Source organism: Acartia tonsa, chromosome 14 (assembly GCF_053477335.1).
Source record: "Acartia tonsa isolate MP-2025a chromosome 14, ASM5347733v1, whole genome shotgun sequence".
In the NCBI taxonomy this organism is placed as follows: Eukaryota; Metazoa; Arthropoda; class Copepoda; order Calanoida; family Acartiidae; genus Acartia; species Acartia tonsa.
The window spans coordinates 7,074,654-7,097,330 of NC_137273.1; positions in this window are offsets into that span (position 1 = coordinate 7,074,654).

The following is a 22,677-nucleotide window of genomic DNA, read 5'->3' on the forward strand; positions in this document are numbered from 1 at the left end:
TTTAAATCCACCAATCACAGATGCCAAAATTAATTAACTTAATTTGTATTTCCGCTTTTAGATAAAGAATTATACAAAAAACGAATTTTATAAAAAAAATCCTTAAAATTTGATGCAGATTTCAAATCTACTCCCTACATTACAATTCCGGAAAACTTATATCTCTTAATGTACAATACATATATTAAAGAAAGGAGACAAAATTCCAACTTCCCAACTGTAGAACATAATTGTTTATTAATGATTTAATCCAACGTTTAATTGATTAATTTACAAGTTTACTAACATCTTAAAATCAAAAGGGACTTACGGAGAGAGTGATATGCAATGTCAGAAAATTATTTCTTGGAGGATTTTGTTAAACTGAATATAATCTTTTCAACAATATTATGTGTGTTCACATATATCTCGAAAACAGCTCCTTCTTTAGGTATACAGTTTCTTTCAGGGAATCTTTGTATGGGTTTGGAACAAGCTGTGCTTTTAAACTATTTTGCGTTGAACTAAAATTGAGGGATCTTAATGGACAATAAAGTAATGTACATTCTCAAAAATAATGAGTACATCTTACAGCCAAACATTCCCACCACCCCTCATACATGAAAACGTACAGACAAAAAACAAGGATGACAACATCCATAAGTAGCAAAGCTCAAAAATTATAAATGGGTATCATGAAAAAAATTCCTATAAAGGAGTGTCATACAACAAACATTAATCTTGGTAAAATAGGGAAATCTTCAAACCTTTGAAATAACGCAACCTTATAATCATGAAAACCTTAAAATCTAGGAATCGATCTAGCACGGCAATTGATAGACAAATCATAATGAAACTTATTGGAAATATGTAGAACATGAGCATATTCAATCCCTGATAATTTCAGCCGTCAATCCTAATAGGAATAAAGAAAACCATGAAAACCTAAAAATCTAGGAATCAATCTAGCGCCCTAATTAATGAACAAATCTTAATAAAACTTGGAGAAAATATGGAGAATATAAACTTAACTTTTCCCTGAAAATTTCAGTCCTGTATCTTGAAAAGGAGTTGAGAAAATCACGAAAACTTCAAAATCTAGGAATCGATCTAGCACCCCAAATAACAGACAGATGGACAAAACAATGTATAGATTAGATAGGCATATGTCATGAGAGTATTCACTAACAATTTCAGCTGTCTTGAATAGGAGCCGAGAAAATCACGTTTCCCCCATAGCGTTACGGACTGACGGACTGACGGACAAAGTGAATTATAGAGTAGCTTCGCTTCTAAAAAACCTGTAAATTTTTTAAATCTTTACTTTACTATTTTGTTTTCATAATCCCTTTCTCTGTTTGTGTATTTGTATAATTAAGTGGAATGAGAGTAAATAGAATGAATTATCGGTCATAATAGCCTCAGAGGACACTATGATACTTTGTTTATTTATATTTATAGAATCAAGTAAAATCAGACTAAACAGAATGAATTATCGGTCAAATAGCTTCAAAGGACACTATGATACTTTGTTTATTTATATTTATAGAATCAAGTAAAATCAGACTAAATAGAATGAGTTATCGGTTATAATAGCTTCAAAGGACACTATGATACTTTGTTTATTTATATTTATAGAATCAAGTATAATGAGAGTAAACAGAACAAATTATCGGTCAAATAGCTTCAAAGGACACTATGATACTTTGTTTATTTATATTTATAGAATCAAGTATAATGAGAGTAAATAGAATGAATTATCGGTCATAATAGCCTCAGAGGACACTATGATACTTTGTTTATTTATATTTATAGAATCAAGTATAATGAGAGTAAACAGAACAAATTATCGGTCATAATAGCTTCAGAGGACACTATGATACTTTGTGTATATATATTTATAGAATCAAGTATAATCAGAGTAAATAGAATGAATTATCAGTCATAATAGCTTTAGAGGATACTATGATACTTTGTTTATATATTTATAGAATCAAGTATAATCAGAGTAAACAGAATGAATTATCGGTCATAATAGCTTCAGAGGACACTATGATACTTTGTTTATATATTTATAGAATCAAGTATAATTAGAGTAAACAGAACAAATTATCGGTCATAATAGCTTCAGAGGACACTACAATACTCTGTTATATGTATTTATATAATCAAATATAATCAGGGTAAACAGAATGAATTATCTGTCATAATAGCTTCAGAGGACACTATGCTACTTTGTTTATATATTTAAATAATCAAATATAATCAGAGTAAACTGAATGAATTATCGGTCATAATAGCTTCAGAGGACACTATGATTCTTTGTGTATATGTATTTATAGAATCAATTATAATCATAGTAAATAGATTGAGTTATCGGTCATAATAGCTTCAAAGGACACTATGATACTTTGTTTATTTATATTTATATAATCAAATATAATCAGAGTAAAAAGAATGAAATGTTGGTCATAATATCTTCAGTGGACACTATGATACTTTGTTTATATATTTGTAGAATCAATTATAATCAGAGTAAATAGAACAAATTATAGGTCATAATAGCTTCAGATGACACTATGATTCTTTGTGTATATGTATTTATAGAATCAATTATAATCATAGTAAATAGATTGAGTTATCGGTCATAATAGCTTCAAAGGACACTATGATACTTTGTTTATTTATATTTATAGAATCAAGTATAATGAGAGTAAATAGAATGAATTATCTGTCATAATAGCTTCAGAGGACACTATGATACTTTGTTTATATATTTATAGAATCAAGTATAATCAGAGTAAATAGAACAAATTATAGGTCATAATAGCTTCAGAGGACACTATGATACTTTGTATATATATTTATATAATCAAATATAATCAGAGTAAACTGAATGAATTATCTGTCATAATAGCTTCAGAGGACACTATGCTACTTTGTTTATATATTTATATAATCAAATATAATCAGAGTAAACTGAATGAATTATCGGTCATAATAGCTTCAGAGGACACTACGATACTTTTTTTATTTACATTTATAGAATCAAGTATAATGAGAGTAAATAGAATGAATTATCGGTCATAATAGCTTCAGAGGACACTATGATACTTTGTTTATATATTTATAGAATTAAGTATAATGAGAGTAAATAGATTGAGTTATCGGTCATAATAGCTTCAGAGGACACTATGCTACTTTGTTTATATATATTATATAATCAAGTATAATGAGAGTAAATAGAATGAATTATCGGTCATAATAGCTTCAGAGGACACTATGATACTTTGTTTATTTATATTTATATAATCAAGTATAATCAGAATAAATAGAATGAATTATCGGTCATAATAGCTTCAAAGGATACTATGCTACTTTGTTTTTATATATCTGTTCTTTTTGGTTTATACTTTTCAGGAAACTCTTATGTATCTTCTGTTAAGGATTAGGCTACTTCCTTACCTCAATAAAAAGGCCACTACATAATAGGGGAATAGCCACTATTATATAATTTTAGAATTAGGTATAATCATAGAAAAATGTTTCAATTAGTTTAGTGTCCTCTGAGGAGAATTTGGAGAAATTGGGGGGAAGTAATAACTAACCCTAAATACTAAATACTGTATTGAAAATATGTGTGTTTTTAAGCTTCTTTAATAGGGTAGTAAAATCCAATGAAAAAAAATTAAAAGCCTAGTGTCATCATTTTGGGAAAATCAAGGGAAAGTAAGAACAAGCTCCAAAATTTTTAAATTTATTTTGTGGTCAAATGAAATTATGGCATTCAACTTCTGGTTGAAATCCAATAAAAATTTTAAACTTAAAGCGTAGTGTCCTCTGAAGAGATTTTGGGGAAATCAGGGGAAAGCAAGAACTGACCCTAAATACTAAATACTGTATTGAAAGGTATCAGGAAAAAAGGAATACATAAATATGGCTAGATGTTAATGGTGATAGAACATTGGAAAAAAAATATTTTTCCCCAAGAGTTTTGGGAGAGGGAGAATTATTAATTAATTACTCATTACAAGATTTAAGAAAAGTTTGTCAATAAAATGAGAAATAATCGAGGAATCCAGCGGACAATAATCGGTTTCGAATCCATACTTATTAATCATATATCTATGATATGATAAATAAATTCTTTCAGTATGGCTCAGAAGCTGTCTATAATACAATACGATAAATAATTCTTCTTTGAGTGTGTTACATTTTCCTGTTTTTTTTTATCCTTTTACCTATCCCTCTATCCAGTAAAGGTTCTGGAATACATTAATAGAAATGAGAAGTAGGGGATAGATCAATTGGTTATACCTCTCAATAATTTGATGGATTCGTGGGGTATAATATTATCAAATTTGGCTTGAAAGGTTAAATAAATGGCTTAAAAATGTGTTTTTATATCTATAGCTGTTTACAACTGTAAAAGATTTTTGAAGATTTTCATTGTATAACACGTTGATCTTTGTATCTATTAATTATTAGTATACCCCAATGATTTTACATTTAAACTTTGCCTTCTTTCTCCCTCTCCCTTCTCTCCTTTTTCTCTTTCGGTCGAATTTGATCCACTGACAAGAGTTTTTGGATTTATTGTAACTGGTTTCTACCCCATCCCTTATCCTCTACCCCACTTTTGCTTTCATTACAAAATTCTTCCATCCTAACTTAACAACGCTACTCAATAATGTAGCTCACCAAATTTACACATAAACTGACATTAAAATACGAAATACATATCATTCATTATGAAAATGATATATCCAAGTGCGTCTGTCGATAAAAAGAGAAAGACGCAATCACTCATTTAGCTCTTTATTTTTAATTTTTTTAGTTTAAAACTATTGTACTCAGCTAATCCTTGGCTGATTTAGGCTTTTAATTATATCCTGGCTGAGACAAATTTAGATCCGTTGACTAGATAAAAATCGGTTCAGTTAGAGGGATACCCAACGTCTCATTTTATTGCTACCCAAGTCTTATAACTACGTTGTAATAATATGTAACCCCCTAAATGTGTACTATATATATTTAAATCACGCCCCTACCGCGTGGGTTAGTTTGGCAATCCTTTGTCAACAACCTCTCTTTCACTTAAAATATCATTTTTGTAGTTTTACTAAGTACCCCTTTTTGTGTTTATCTCGTTGATAATTTTCATTTTTTTGTCTCATTTTTAACTTTTTATCTCCCTTTTCTCTTATTTATTTTCTTTCTTTCAATAACTTTTTGTAAGTAAATTTATCACTCTATTGTTTATCTTTCTTTCTCTATTTTATCTCTTTCTTTCTCTATCTGTTTTATATCTCTATCTTTATTCAATATCTCTTTCTCTCTCTCTTTCTCTCTTTCTCTCTCTCTCTCTCTTTCTCTCTCTCTCCCTCTCTCTCTCTCTCTCTCTCTCTCTTTCTCTCTCTCTCTCTCTCTCTCTCTTTCTCTCTCTCTCTCTCTCTCTCTCTCTCTCTCTCTCTCTCTCTCTCTCTCTCTCTCTCTCTCTCTTTCTCTCTCTCTCTCTCTCTCTCTCTCTCTCTCTCTCTCTCTCTCTCTCTCTCTCTCTTTTCTCTCTCTCTCTCTCTCTAATGCTAGCCTGTGTAGAATAATTGATGTAATCACTTATTTATTTGAGTCCCTTGGGGGTTCAGGTAAACTTTCCAGCTACATTGGATATAGAATAAGTGGATATTGTGATAGATTCTTGTATACCCAGATAACATATTTTTCTTGATACCTAATAAAACGATACCCCATCCCCTCCCCTGACCATGGAGAAACGTATTGACCTTTATCTGAGGACCATATTAGCAACCTAAATTGACGACAAAAAGTCCCTTGTCACAATCTATAATACAAAGTAGCTTGATGTCTGTCCGTCTGTCCGTCTGTCTGTCCCTTAAGATCTCGGTAACCGCTGAACCGATTGGATTCTACTCTTCAGGGTATATACCTATTGGTCCTGTGGTGGTTTTAAGCTATTTTCTTCGGGGGTGGGACACCCCCAGGGCCCCAACCCTTCCCAAAACAAAAAAAATACCTCCCATTTTTTTTTTTTTTTTTTTTTTTTTTTGTAGAGGAATTCTTTTGTAGAAATATTCTTTTGTAGAAGAATTCTTTTGTAGAAGATTTCATTTGTAGAAAATTTCTTTTGTAGAAGATTTCTTTAGTTCTTCTAATTTTTTTTTTTTGAATTTTTTTGTTGTCATCTCTTGGGGCAAAGCCCCTAGAGGCTAGGGGCGAAGCCGCTAGTATCTATATATTATATATCCATTCAAGCTACATACACACGGACAAACATAAAGAAAAACAAGTTTGACAAAATCCATAAAAGCGAAGATCTCTAAATCAGCATGGATCTAAATGAATAAGACAATGCAGTGGTTGACAAATTTATATACAGCCCTAATGATGTTTACAAAATTCACCCGCCTATTCTTTATTTTTGACAATGTTAGTTAGAAACCAACCAATCAAAGTTCAACAAAAGAACCTAAAGTTTTTGAGCCAAAGAATGGGACAACATTGTTATAAAACTTTGGGAACCATTCTTATTTACAGTCTCTTCTGTAGATTAAATTATTAGTTTGGACAATATTGGATTGGAACTAACTAAACAATTACAATTTAATAAATTTTTTTATTCAACCAAAATATGACATGATTATAAAACTTTAAGTGCAAGTGTAATTTACAGACCAATGCTCATTCGCTCCCTGGATATAGGTAAACTTTCCAGCTACATCAATTGATACAGACAACTTTTTAGGAAAAACAAGGATGACAAGATCCATAAGGCTATAAGTAATAAATTGATAAATATCTCAAAGATAAACAAAATTACTCCACCTCTATGTTTAAATTTTGGGTTGAAAAGTTTTGACAAATTTTATAAAATTTATACCAGTGTATATTTACAGTCCAATGTCAACTCCATCCCAAAAAGGATAGGACATCAAATTATGATATGTAAAAATCCCCCATTTGAAGATTAAAATAAAAAAAACTGCTAATTTGAACAACCCAATCACGAAATATGTAAAACAGAAGTTCCATTGCAAGCAAAAGATAATGATAAAATAAGCAATACTATATTAATCAAAAACTAAAATATCTAATTTCTGTCATTTGAATGTTATTTTGATTAACACTAATAAAAGATATAAACATAAAATCCGTTGTTTTATTGCTTGAAACTGGGACAACTATATTCAACGAGACTAGATCTGACGTAAAGAATTGTTTAATAAATGAACGTTCAGTTTAATTAATGTATTAATTGGATCTCAAACTCGAGATTTTTATGTTCTCTAATTCCCCCCTTCCACCCCCTTTACGCCATTCCCTCTTCTTATACTAGATGAACAAACTGGCCATTAAATGAGTTCCATGTCAGCAAGCTAAGTTGACGGCAATTTTTCTCCTGTCATAATATCAACGTAAATTCTACATCAGTTTAAACACTTTATCCTTATCTAAAAGAAACAGAATGTCTACCTGTCTATGTATATATGCACTAAAAGATCTCGCTAACTTATTTACCTGGCTCTCCTTTACAGTGATGTTTCTTAGAGGTCCCAGGTGTATTTTAAACTGTTTTTAATTGAGGAGAGTTTATCCATGTAAAACTCCACTTCTCTCCCCACCCCCCAAAAAATGTGACTTTTTACTTTTTCTGTATAAAACAATATTTTGTGATTATACTATTAAGTTAGATATAAAATAATTAAAATAATTTTTAAGTGTTAAAAAATCATTCAAAAAGTCACGATGTCTCCACAGCATTTCTTACAGACGGACGGACAGAAAGTTGGAAATATAGAGTAGCTTCGCTTTTAAAAATGAATAAAACAAGTCTAATTAGTTTATAGCTAGATTCCGTCCAATTTTTATATTTTCATTTTAATAAAGGAAAAGGGTTTATGGCGTAATAAGAAAAGGTTATGAAAGGAAACAAAAAAGTTATTTAAGGACATCCATAATAAAGCAGAAAAAGGCAAACCTTTTCATGAAATATAAATTTTTAAGGTATTTTGTATGTTTTTTAAGATCTCGGTGAATTGAGTTTTTCATTTTAGAGAAGCTTTACATAGGTTCATTGATGGTTTTGGCCCTTTGGGCCATTTCCCTTTTTAAATTTATGATAACTGAAGATTTTTACAATCTTAGCTCTATTCAAGGTACCCAAAAAAGTTGGATGTTCAAAATATACGTTCATAGAAATAAAATTGTTTCCAAATTTGTCAATGTTCTTTAGTCAATTTTGTTTGTTAAGCCTCATTTTTCATGAGGTCATCCTTGTTTAAAGGATTTACATACCCCTCTATTAAAAATGTAGACTACACCCTTGTTAGGAGGTGATGATTTATGGTTTAGTTAATCAGTCTGGTTATACATAGCAACCACAACAACTTTACAAAAAATTTAACAAAAACTTAACCCGAAAAAAACTATCAAGTTTTTTTAACGATCCCCCTCTGAATTTAAAAGAGATATTTTCTCTGCAAAAGGGGTTGTTCATGTTTACCAAGTATTAGAAGCTTTATTAAAGTTTGTTCGAAATTTTTCAAGAGAAGGGACAATGGATTGAATAATCAATATTTTTGGGATTCCAAACCTTGGGGACTCGCTTAAAGTGTTTGTTAAGAATTCAGCAATTTTTGACAAACTTCTTTTGATTTTTTAGTATCAAGTCTTTAATTGTAGATAAAAAGGCAGGTAGCTTTATTGCAGTATTAAGATTGTTTCTAAAATTAATTCAGACAATCCTCTGATTTATTAGTATCCAATCTTTGTCTAAGTCCTTTCAATTTCATTTTCAATTAAATGATATTAAATAAAGTAAAAATATAATAAATTTTAGATATGATCCTTAAAAATATATATATACAATGTCTTAATGAATAGGTAGAGCATTAAAAATTCTAACAGATTTCAGGGAAAGACACTTTTAGTTAAAAATAAATTGTAGAAAATAAAATAAAATATAAAAATATTATTTCCATCACATTTTATTTCATGTTTTAAACATGCAAATCTACTCTGTAAGTCAACCACGCTTTCAGTCTGTCTGCTGTTTTACCTGAAATATGCCTATTTCTTAACATGTGTATCTTAACTTTCTTATTATTTTATTTTAACACTTTGTTCTCTTTTCCATTTCCCTTTTTTTTGTTATTATAATTTTTAAAAGATCCTCTTATTTGTGGTTAAGATCTTGCTGACAAATTGAATTCTACAATTTAAAAATACTGAACATAGCTCCTTAGATGGTTTCAGGTGGTTTTATTTCTAAGCTAAAGTCTCGAATGTTTTTAGTATATTTATCTGACCCCTCACTCCCCTTCCCCCCCCCCCCCCCCGCTTCGAATACAGAGCCCTTACATGCTAGGAGCAAATCTTTACTGCCATAGATTCATTTATATTGAAGATTACTTGTCTTTGTTCCTATTTTTAGTTTTCTTTATTAAAAAGTTGAAAGTAGTAAAGCGCCGGAAACTGACTTATAAGAAAAAATATTAATTTCCTACATTTTTTATCTTGTAGTCTTTTTAGCCCTCCCGTTTTTATTTTGATAATAATAGTTACTTCTAAACATTGCACGTCTAATTTGAGTATAATAACATGTATATACCTAACGATATTGACAAAATTACCCTTTTTGTGGAATAAAACACATAGTAGAAAGTTCATAGTTTGAAGCAAACAATCAAGATTTCATAAAAGCAATAACAGTTTTAAGCCAACGAATACAATTATGTGTTTACTAAACTTTGAGTTCTTGCAGTTTAGTTTTGTAGCTGTCAAACATCAGAAAGAGGCAAGGGGGAGGGGGCAATGTTACCAACTTGATTTTAAGTGGAAATTGTTAAAGAAAAAACCATGGCGTTTTAACTTCCTTAATTAAAAGCATTATCTTTAAACAATCTGAGTAGAAATATGAATATGGAGTAATGAGAAAATTCGTTTGATAATCCTTTCATTTCCTTTAGAATCACCCCCCTTTTCCTTAAGGGCCGATACTTAAAAATAAAACATAAATTTAGGAATGTATAAACAAAGGAATCTATTCAAATAGTCATTGATCTAAAGAGATAAGACAATAGATAATAAATTGATGTAGATACCCCAATTATGATAAATTACTTTAACCCATCTGTAGATAAAATTATGGAATAAAAGTTTTGACACTTCTAGTTTGAACCAACCAATCAAGAATTAATTAAAGCCATCGTAAATACTTTGGGTACCAGTATAATCTACAGTCCCTTTTCCTTCCTGAATTAGTTCAAATACTTTTTTTAAAGTATCTGACTTGTTATGTGCACGTTTTATATCACTTTTTCAGCCTGGTAACCAAAAAGGATTATTAAGATTTTTATATTTAACATGGAAAAGAAATAACAGTCTTAAAACTAAATGGGTTTCAAAGTTCCCCTCTTTTAATTTTTCTTTGGAGGGATAGATGTTTTGCAACCCCTAGGAAAATAAAATAATACAATGCGGGGTACAATGATAGGTATATTGCTTGAAACGCCGATCCTAATCGGACCAGCGGTTACCAAGGTTTTAAGATCCAAACAGATTGACAGGCAAACATACCTAGTTCTTTCTTTATTATGATACTAGCGACTGCACTCGTAGCATCTAGGTTAAACTATCTGGTTTTTTTTGGAAGGGAAGGGTGGGGACAGCAAAATAGCCTTAAATTAGTTTAAAATTATCCTGGAACCTATTTAAAGCTCCTTTAAAATAGCGTACTTTTTTGCTTTGAGTTCTTAACGGACAGACAAATAAAAACCTCTACTTTATAAATTAGTAGTGTTGTAACTCTATTCAAATTCAAAAAGAATTATCTATGTCCCTAAAATTAGAATATTTTTTGTTACATACAATATTGTACGCTTTACATATGGAATATTCTTTAATTATAACCATAACAGCAAAAAATATAAACAACAGCTAAAAATGGCTTCTAATTCAATTATCTCAAAAAAAAATTTCTAACATGAATTAAGTCATATTTCTGTATGTTTATTTTCATGTACAATTTTATAGTACCTTAGTATATGTCCATGACAGGTTTGTGGCTATTCAAGAAGAAGACAAAATGTTGGGAATCTCAATCCCCCTAAAAGGGGTGAAAAATTTTAATTTTACTCAAAAAGTTTTAAGAAACAAGAAAAAATTCTTTACTAGCCAAAAAAAAAAACATAATGTTAAAAATGGACATACGGAATGCTTATGTTTATAGAGTTGCTACATGACGGACGGACAAATGTTACTAAATAAAAATAAATGTAGAAAAGCTTCGCTTAAAAAAAATATATTACATAATCCCACCCTGAACCTAATTATAACCCTTCTTCCCCAATAAACTTAAAATAAAATAGTGATCAGTTTTCAGCGCTAAATTGTTGTACATTATTTTAGGGCATCATCATTTAGGTTACAGGGTGATATTTGGTGTTTAGATTAGCCTCGATATGATTTTATCCTATTTTTCTTTCCTCGCATACCCCATTCAACCAAAACACCCTTAAAATATACAAAAAATTATGGACAGTATAGTTCATTTTGAATATGTATATTAATGCTGCTTAACTTTTTACAGGATAATATAAATTTCTTGCTTTATTTCTTTTAAGCACTTCTTTTTAATTACCCCCCATAGTTTTATCCCCCTTTAAGTTTCCCTTTGGTACTTGTTTAAAACTGCTAAAAAATAAAAGCAATGCTCCTCTAGCCCCTTTGAAGAAAGGGTGGACAGTAAAATAGCCTAAATCTTTCACGAGACTAAAATTTTTTTATTTTTGTTTCTTGATGCCAACAGTTATTTAATCCTTTTGACTTTAAAGAAAACAGGTTTCTGGTTTAGCCTCAAAACCATAGTTTCGGATCCGCATTGATTGTATGCGGATCCGGATCCGGATCCTCAAAATTTGGTTAGTGCTGATCCGGATCCGGATCCTTGACAATAAAAATAAAATCACCAAATTTTTCAAAAAAAATTTTATTCTTTAATTCGAAGTCAAAAATACCTAATTTTCAAGTCTGAACCTAAACCTTAAAGATTGGCTCTCATCAAGAGAATGTCTGAGATTTTATATAAATTTAGGTAGATTTTTCCATTTTCCCCGCATTTTTTTGAGTCCAAGGATCCGGATCCGGATCCTTGGACTCAAAAATATGCGGATCCTTGCGGATCCGGATCCGAAACTCAAAACTGTGTAAAAAAAGCCAGAACACAACCTCCTCAAAAGGGATATAATGAAAAGTTTAACTTTTTTAATGAACATCTTATCATTTACCCCTTTTTCTTCCTATTAAAAATAAAGTTCTCATCGTAAACTAGTCCCTAATATAATTGGTGTGCTATCAAGTCCCTAAAATATATTACAGTCTCAAAATATCAAGAAAAGAATCTTTTGATATCCTCACTTTTATCTAGAAAGTAGTACTCGAAGTTTTATAAATATGTTCTTTTATTAGTTGACTTAAAAACTTATAAGTATTTATTTATTGGAACAAATAGAAGTGTCCAAACTATTCATCTAATGATTCTAATCTGTAGATGAGTTTTTTCGTAGTTTTGTGTGTATATAACTTTATCGAACATTGTCTTATACTTTAAAATTTTCTACCAATTTAATTTTTTTGCGGGATTGAAGGAACACCATTTTTACATAAAATATAAAAATTCTAAATCTAAGCCTTTTTTTACACAGGGGGAAAATAAGCTGTAAAGCAGATCGATAGCCAAAGATGACTTATTTAATATATAAACTTTAGGGGTATCTAAAGTTTAATAAAAAAGCTCACTCATTCGTTGGCATAAAAACTTTTTTATTATGGCATGACTGGTTGATTCAAACTAGCCATGTCTAAACTTTCCACCAATTATTTTAATCTACAGAAGGGGTAATTTTGTTTATCCTAATTTATATAAATAAAAGTAAAATGAAATATAAATATTTGGTCTGGAATTCTTTTTAAACAATGTTAATTATCCCTAAAGCCCTGACTTTGATGTTTTGGTTAACAATTTTATATCTTTGCTATCATGTGAATAATGTAAAAGTTATATATCCCATCGTATTATAGACAGCTTTCCGCCGATGTTAAAATTTTAAATTTATAAGATTAAAACAAATTTTGTTAGCCCCGAGAGGTCGAAGATCAGGCCAAATCTATTTATACTTTTTATTTCAATATTCGTTAAAAAATTGTCTGTAATATGCATGATTTTTCATTATGGCTAAGAATCGGTTTTAACTAGTGGATATAAATTGGTTTCGAAGCCATACTGGAAAAAAGTTTAAACAAGATAATAAAAGGAAAAGGACTAGATTAAAAGTATTATAGTATTATACAGGGAAAAGACAATCAGAAAAGGCAAAGGAATAGTTATTTCTCGCATCGTATTATAAACGGCTTTCCGCGGATATAGAATGTACAATTATAAGATTAAAACCATTTTTTAGCCCCGAGGTGCCGAAGGCACTGGCTAAAAAAACTGGTTTTAATCTTATGATTGTACATTTTTATATTCGTAAAAGGTGGATATAATACGATGCTAGACATAGTTTTTCGTATTGATGAGAACTGGTTCCTATCCACCGGATTCGAATGGATACGAGAATAGTTATTTCTCGCATCGTATTATAAACGGCTTTCCGCGGATATAGAATGTACAATTATAAGATTAAAACCAGTTTTTTAGCCCCGAGGTGCCGAAGGCACGGGCTAAAAAAACTAGTTTTAATCTTATGATTGTACATTTTTATATTCGTAGAAAGCCGGATATAATACGATGCTAGACATAGTTTTTTCGTATGGATGAGAACCGGTTCCTATCCACCGGATTCGAATGAATACGAGAAAATAAATTTCTTTAGACTTGACTTATTTGTAGATTGCCAGTTTTAACCAACTAATCAAGATTTAATAATGATAAGTAAAGTTTTAAAGTCAATTAATAGGAGAACGCTTTTGAAACTTTGGTTACCCGTATAATTTCCATACTAATGTCTCCTCCCCCCCCCCTGTTAGGTAGAATGAGGCTTTTTTTTACAACTAATCTTAATTTAATAATTAAAATTTTACTAATTCATGCCTATGATTAGCAAATGACTACTGTTTAAATGATAAATATTGTAATTTGAATTAAAATTTTGTCAGAATAAATTTATAATGAAAGAACTCAACATAATTTGCGAAAACACATTTTTTTCAGTCGTTAGATTACATACATTAGAAACTTTTTTTTAGATTTGGACATGTTGGTTAAAACTAGGGTTGAGCCGGATATCCGGTGTGGCCGGATATCCGGCCATTTTCAATATCCGGCCGGATACCGGATATTGAAACTATCCGGCCGGATATCCGGCTCTATAATTTTTTATACTTTACACCAAAAATCACTGCTTTTTAAAATCTTAAATGGCTATAATTTTCTTATTATTGAAGCTAGAAGAACATTTTTTCTGAATAAGTTTAACTTTATGTAAATTTATATAAGATTTCTGAAGAAATTTTTTTTTACTACTTTAATATCTGGTAATTTGGCCGGTTATCCGGCCGGATATCCGGTAATTTGGCCGGATAACCGGATATTTGTTGGATATCCGGCGTTGGCCGTATATCCGGCCGTCTACCGGATATCCGGCATTTGAAATCAGCCGGATATCCGGTATCCGGCCAAAAAAGTATCCGGCCCAACCCTAGTTAAAACTAACAGTGTCCAAACTTTTCAACCAATAGTTATAGTCTACAGAAAGAGCAATTCTGTTTATATTCATTTGGGATGAATACTAATGTATCGTCAATTATCTTATCCCGCCAGATCCCTAGGTATTTGAAGTTCCTTTACCCTGATGTAACAACTAGCTGGCCCTTTTCTTCAACTTGGAGACATAATTTTCACAACTCTGTACTACATATGTCATTATCCACTTTAGCTTAATACAGGTTATAAGATTATTAAATTTGCTAGAATCACAACATAACTAATCTTTACTTCAGCTATGAGTGTTGTGTGACACTATTGAAAGATAGGGACTTTTGGAATAACATTTACTTAGCGCCAAATTGTCTGTCGCAGATTTTTTTTCGCAACGCAAAAATTTATTTGCAATAATTGTTAATTTGCAAGTAAGAATGAAAATATTGGAGTGTTAAAATCAAGGAGGGAGTGGACATTGGACTGTACATTATTCTGGTGCTAAAAGTTTTTAACCAGTTCTCTCATTTATTATATAGATACTTTTTATTAAATCTTGATTGGATTATTCAATCTTTCGAACAATTTTAATATAGAGAATGCATGCTCTTATAATTGATAGTGTACTTCAATTTATCGTTCATTGTCTTGTCAATTAAGATATCTTTTTCAAGGGTCATTCTGTACAAATATTGCAAATAAGTGTGATTTTGAATTTTGAATTTTCCAAGTGGCCTGGTGTAAAAGTTTGTAAGGTCTAGATTATAGTGCCGCCATGTAGTCTGTCGTGAATACAATAGAATTCATTTGCTAGAGACACAGAAAAAAATTATTTGGGCAGGAGCTGTGGTTCAGCAGATTAATTCCATTTGTTATTGCTAAAACTTGTTTGGTGCTGTAACTAAAGGGAAGTGGGGAAATATCTACTTGTCAGAAACTCTGTCCCTGATTAAGGGTAAAACCTTATAGAAACATAGTTACCTTTCAAAGGATAATGGGTAAATAATCTTGTAATTCGCTATTGGTTATTTCAACACACAGATAATCACCCCACAGAATTAATTTTCTCAAAAAAAATACAAAAAAGGGGCAAATCTTTGATAAGGCCATAGTTACCTTTTAGATGACCATGGTTTAAAATTCTTGACATTCGCTATTGGTTATGCAATAATTTCCCTCTTGGAGGCAATTAAGATTTCTTAATTTTTTCGGATGATTAATTTTCAAGGAAGAAATATGGTAACTACAAGGAAAAAATAAACATGACAATTAAAAGCAAAACTGACGGACAAAGTAAATTAGATGCTCCTTGGCATAGGGAATACTTACACGATTTTCAGTTGACTATCTTAAATAACAGCCCAGATATTCACATTTCCCCCATACTGTCTCTTATAGACGGACAGACTTTTTAAAATATAAATTAGCTTTGTTACTATTATTAACACATACTATCAAATATAGAGATTGAATGCCTTATTGCTCAGGGAATGAGCATTTCAAAATTTGGTAAAAGAAAAAAGTATGTAGAATATACGTGGATATTATGACAGGGAAAAAACTTCTCCTGTTATTTATTGGTCAATTCGTTCATCTAGTTTGGTAGGAAAGGGGATTGGGTAAAGGGGGTGGAATAGAGGAATCATGATTTTAGCCCGCTGCGTGTTTCACTTAATTAGAGAACAAGAAATTCTGGTGTAAGATCCAAGTAATATTATATTTCTTTTTGGAAATCTTAATAGTTATTTCTCGCATCGTATTATAAACGGCTTTCCGCGGATATAGAATGACATTTATGAGATTAAAACTAGTTTTTTTAGCCCCGAGGTGCCGAAGGCACCGGCTAAAAAACTGGTTTTAATCTTTTGTTTGTACATTTTTATATTCGTAAAAAGCTGGATATAATACGATGATAGACATAGTTTTTTCGTATTGATGAGAACCGGTTCCTATCCACCGGATTCGAATGAATACGAGAAAATAGATTAAATGGCTATAGAGTTGTGTTTAATCTTCAAAATTATTCCTAATTGTTACGGGAATCATAAATTAACTTTTTTCTGCGGTTTGGTCTACTTTATCCTATCTCTGTGTTCTCAAAGACATAAAATATAATTTTCGCAAATAACTTGGCACATGCAACATATCAACAAAAGTCTTATTCTAAATATTAAGATATGAAAATAATAGAAATTATAAAATAAAGAAATTTGCAATGTATATTTATCTTAAATTAGAAATTAAATTGTCAAAAAGATAAAATTAATTCTAGCTCATGGTAAGATCTATTTTTAAAGAAATATTTAAAAACTAGTGATTCTGCTAAGCATTTTTAAAAAGCGAGAAAATTTGCCCACTCGTTCTCAATTTGTAAGGAAGATTTTGGGATATTTGGAAAGGGTTAAGTCGATCCCCCTTATCTCCTTGAAGATATGGTCCCAATAAAAAAAATGCCTTACTGAAAAAAAAGAAAAAAAACCTTTCGTTTTTAAATAACAAAAAAATCAGAAAGTTGGGGAAGCCGCTATTAACTGTAAAAAAATTTTTTGGGGTATAGTCCCTTTCGTGACATCGCCTCTTAAGGGCGTTTCATCGAATTTTAACAGTAGCTTTTGATAGTTTATTTTTAGGTTAGGTTAGATGATTGCCCCGCAGGTTTAGGTTTAGTGAAAATACAACGAAACGCCCTTAAGAGGCGATGTCACGAAAGGGACTATACCCAATTGTTTAATTAAGAAATAGAAATTATACCAAATCTAGATAAGTTTAGTACCTTTTGAATGCATGTAGTTCATGTTAACCTAACAATCATAAAATCTTTTGTTTGAAGCCTGAAAAAACTATCTTGACACCTCGGAACCTTTGTATTTATAGATCTATGTTTAGATTTTACTTTAAGATTTGGATCCAACCTTTTATTAATATTAATACAGTGTGTTTCATTTTTTCATAAAATTTCATAAAAAAATTTGCATGGATCTAAAGGGATATGACAATGGATGATAAATTCAGCTGCATCACAAATAATGATAAACAAAATTACCCGTTATTAATGATCATAAAGTTAGTGCAACCAAGATTTTGTTAACCCACATTTTCGAAAAAACGCAATTTGATACTGTGATTTAAGGATATGTTTGGTAAGGTAAGGGTTTGAGAAGTCCCGCAGGGAAAGTACCTTGTAGAGTTAGGCTTCCTTAGAGTTAGAGCTTATCTAGGGCCTGCATGGATAATAAAATAGTATTTTTCATAAGGGAAGGGGGGGAATTCATTAATCCAAAGCAGGTTTTAGTGAAAACACCCAAAATGTTATGTTACACCCTGTATGTTGTCTCCTTGTGTGTATTCTAATTTCAATTCAAATCACCGTAGGTGCAGTTTTTTACACACGGATTAAAAAGATCTTGGCTCTGGAAAAAAAAGAGAAGCGATGTGAAACATTTGAGTCTCAGTTATTGATATAGAAAACGTGGATATGTTGACAAAGGATTTTTTTTGTTCTGAATGTAGATTGCTAATATAGTCCTCAGATATTGGTCAGTACGTTTCTTCATGGTAAGGGGTACATAGGGAAAGTCAAAGGGGAGGGGTTTGTTTTATTAGCCATCTAGGAGAAACATTTTTTAATGGTATTCAAGAATCTCCCCACAATATCCACGTATTCTATATAAAGTTTTATAAACACAATTTTTCATTCGTTGGCTTAAAAGCTTTGAGGACTTTTACACAATATGTATTAGTTGGTACAAACTCTAAGTGTTTAAACATTTACACCTTACAGTTTATTTTCCATAATTGAGAGTTTAAATAACCTTAACTTTAAAAGGAACTTTTTAAATTGGAAGAGTGATATTTATAAGAGTAAAAAACCGAAAATTAAATTTTTCATGAAATTGAATGATTTTTCTAACGTGTTATATCTTTTAGTTGCAAAATTTTATGCAATTATTGTTCCATTAAATTCGTGTATTTTTAAAGGGACTATTTATATATTAAAGAATATACATACATATAATGTCTGTTTGCAAATATATAATTTTTGCACACTTATTCACACATATCCAACAAGTATGACATCATCCAAAGGTAACAATGGTTGTAGAATATGCGTGAATGATATAACAGGAGAAAAATTGTCGTCAATTTAGGTTGCATTTATTGGTCGAGCCGTTTATCCAGTAGGAGGAAAGAGGATGGGATAAAGGAGGGGGATGGGGGAGATCGTTATTTTAGCCCGCTAAAGAGTTCACTTTATTATATAGCATGAAAATCTGGTGTAAGATCCAAGTATTTATAAATCCATTTAAGTAACTTAGATATTATAGGTTTCAGTTCCTGACATTTGTTAAATGAATAAAAATATAAATAGCTATTCTATATGCTTAACTAACACGATGTCTGGTTATCGGTCTTTATGCATGTCCGACTAATATACCTTTATATAAAAAAGTAACAGGATGTCATTGTCTATCTGTCTGCGAAAAAATTAACTAACAATTTAAAAAAAAAAATTTTAATTATTCAACTTTTAGTGTTGGCCCTCAAATCTTACCTATTTAGTTATTTAGTTGTTAGAGAAATTTGCGGTTTCCCTCAAACTTATTGAGCACTGAACCCCTTCCCCCCTCGATTTTATTTCTTAAATAAAATTGAAAATAAAGCAAGAGGGTTGTGTTTAGTTTGTTTGTTTAATTCTTTAGGTCAGTTTCAGTTATTTTGGTACTGGTTACCCCTACAGGGTTAGGGCACCACAATTATAGGCCCCACACAGGTTTAGGGAAAATACACCCACCCCCTCTCCTTTATTTTTAAATTTATATCAAAAATAAAATGTGTTGGGGGGCGAGTGCTCGACATGCCCTTTATGAAGAAAAACGAGAAATGTATCTCACTGGCAAATAAGAGTACAACAGGTACATTTCTAGATTGGTAAAAAACGGGAATGAAAAATAGAGAAAAATGGCGCGAAAACTATTCTGTCATGATACTGCCAGGCAATGCGCGCCATTTTTAAGATGGCGGCATCTTTGAGATTTGGGATTATTGTATTTTCTGTTTTGCATCTTCTTATCAAATTAGAATCCATATTGTATTAGAGTCTGACACTTATAAATATTCTAAAAACATAAAAATATATTAAAGTTTTTCTTGTTAGCCTTTTTTCTTTTGATTGCTTAAACTTATATAATGACCAAGGCATTCTCTCGACTTTAAAAGTAGACTGTTTTGTTAGTAACTTTAGTTATGACGGGAATAACAGCTAGGGTTTGATAATTACCACTCCGACTGCGTGTTAAACTTGTAAAGAACCCATGGCCCCCTTTAACAATAATCTTTATGTCTTGCATAGAATAAATTCTAGCTTAGTCATAATTGATTTAGGATTGGTTTTATTAAATCCCTCCAAATATAGATACACAGAAATTATCATTTACATGCAAGAACAGGCAGGGAATGGTCTTTGGACTGAAAATCTGTAAATTATGCTAGTACCCAAATTTTTATTAACACATTTATACGTTGGCTTAAAAAATTAGGTACTTTGTTAAATATTGGATGGTCAGCTCAAACTTCCAGTGTCCAATCTTTTGAACCAATAATATTAATCCACAGAAGGCAAAATTTTGTTAATCATTAGTGGAGTTCTACATAAACAATTATGTAGCACAACAATAAAAATAAAGTAAAGAATGTAATAATAGACTGTAAAAAACTACATGAACTTAAATTAAAATTGCAAAATAATAATTTCTTTGCTAAATACTAATCAAAAGAGACACATGCAATCTAATCTTTTATTTTGAAATGGCGACAAGTAAATTCTAATTCATATATTAAGGTGAAAATATAAACAAAGGACTCAGTCATGCAAGTGTGACAGGGAGTGCAGCTACTCTATAGTTATACTAGTATTCAAGTATGATAGTGTAGCTACTCTATAGGCATACTAGTATTCAAGTATAATAGTGTAGCTACCCTATAGTCATACTAGTATTCAAGTATGATAGTGTAGCTTTTCTATAGTCATACTAGTATTCAAGTATGATAGTGTACCTACTCTATAGTCAAACTAGTATTTGAGTATGGTAGTGTAGCTACTCTATATTCATAATAGTATTCAAGTATGATAGTGGAGCTACTCTATAGTCATACTAGTATTCAAGTATAATAGTGTACCTACTCTATATTCATACTGGTAATCAAGTATTATAGTGTAGCTACCCTATAGTTATAATAGTATTCAAGTATGACAGTGTAGCTACACTATAGTCATACTAGTATTCAAGTATTATAGTGGAGCTACTCTATAGTCATACTAGTATTTAAGTATTATAGTGTAGCTACCCTATAGTTATAATAGTATTCAAGTATGATAGTGTAGCTACTCTATAGATATACTAGTATTCAAGTATTACAGTGTAGCTACTCTATAGTTATACTAGTATTTAAGTATGGCAGTGTAGCTACTCTATAGTCATACAAGTAGTCAAGTATGATAGTGTAGCTACTCTATAGTTATACTAGTATTTAAGTATGATAGTGTAGCTACTCTATAGATAAAGGGTGTTAAAAAAATAACCGATCGCTCACAATTTGAACCACCATAAGTACTTCAAATCTTGGAGATAGACCCCATAATCTTAGGAGTTTTTGATGGGGCATGTAAAGACCTTTCTTTAGACATCTTAACAAGGTTTCTAACTCAATCTATGCAAATTTGACATAAAAAAGACATTCTCATCAAACTTTGAGGCATGACGGCTCTGTCTATTCCTAGTTCTTGATGATTGCCAGGTCTTTCTTTTTGATGCCAAATTGGCTAAGATTGTGTTAGAAACCTTGTTAAGGCGTCTAAAGAAAGGTCTTTACATGCCCCATCAAAAACTCCAAAGATTATGGGGTCTATCTACAAGATTTTAAGTACTTATGGTGGTTCAAATTGTGAGCGATTGGTTTTGAAAAAGACAAATTTTTAATAAAATATGCACTTTCGGCGTAGGGCAAATTTCTCTGCAAGGGCTAGGTATTAAGCTCTAGGGCTCTGAAAGGGTGAGTAGATTCAAAATTCAACATTGTTTTCTCATTGTCATTGCTTGGGCAGGAATTGTATTATTTTTTATTAGTTTTGGACCAAAACTGTAAGGTTTATATTGAAAAAAGTGAAGCGATTGGTTTTTATTTTAACACCCTTTATACTAGTATTCAAGTATTACAGTGTAGCTACTCTATAGTCATACTAGTATTCAAGTATGATAGTGTAGCTACTCTATTGTCATACTAGTATTCAAGTATGATAGTTGAGATACTCTATAGTTATACTAGTATTCAAGTATGATAGTTTAGCTACTCTATAGTCATACTAGTATTCAAGAATGATAGTGTAGCTACTCTATAGCCATACTAGTATTCAAGTATGATAGTGTAGCTACTCTATAGTCATACTAGTATTCTAGTTGGTTTGCTGCATTCATATTAAAGTTGTCGTCCTTGTTATTATTATATGATGGTGACACAATGACTTAGATCCATTCATTTCCGTAGTCACAGAGTAGCTACGCTAAGTACTGACCAACAGACATTCACAAACTAAAACTCCATTTGTCAGCCTTCTTTGTACCGGAATTTAGGAACGCCAATTTAGGCCAAAAAGACTTGGCTTCTAACTGCTGATATTAGCCGCGTGACACTTACTTGACATTTAAAATACTTATCACAAGAAGGAGATATTAGCCTATAAAATAAACACGTCCTTAGTTGGGTTTAAAACTAAAACAATGATGCTGTCTAAAATGGTGCAAAAAATGGGGACAAATTTCAAATTGTTTTGGCGTGTGACGTCATACCCCCATCTCTTTTCTAGGGGGTTTCTTTCCTCCTTCCCTTTTCTTTCCCCTCACTTGTGACGTAAATAAACAGCCCCGTCAAATCAATTTGAAATTTGTCCCCATTTTTTGCACCATTTTAGACAGCATCTAAAACAA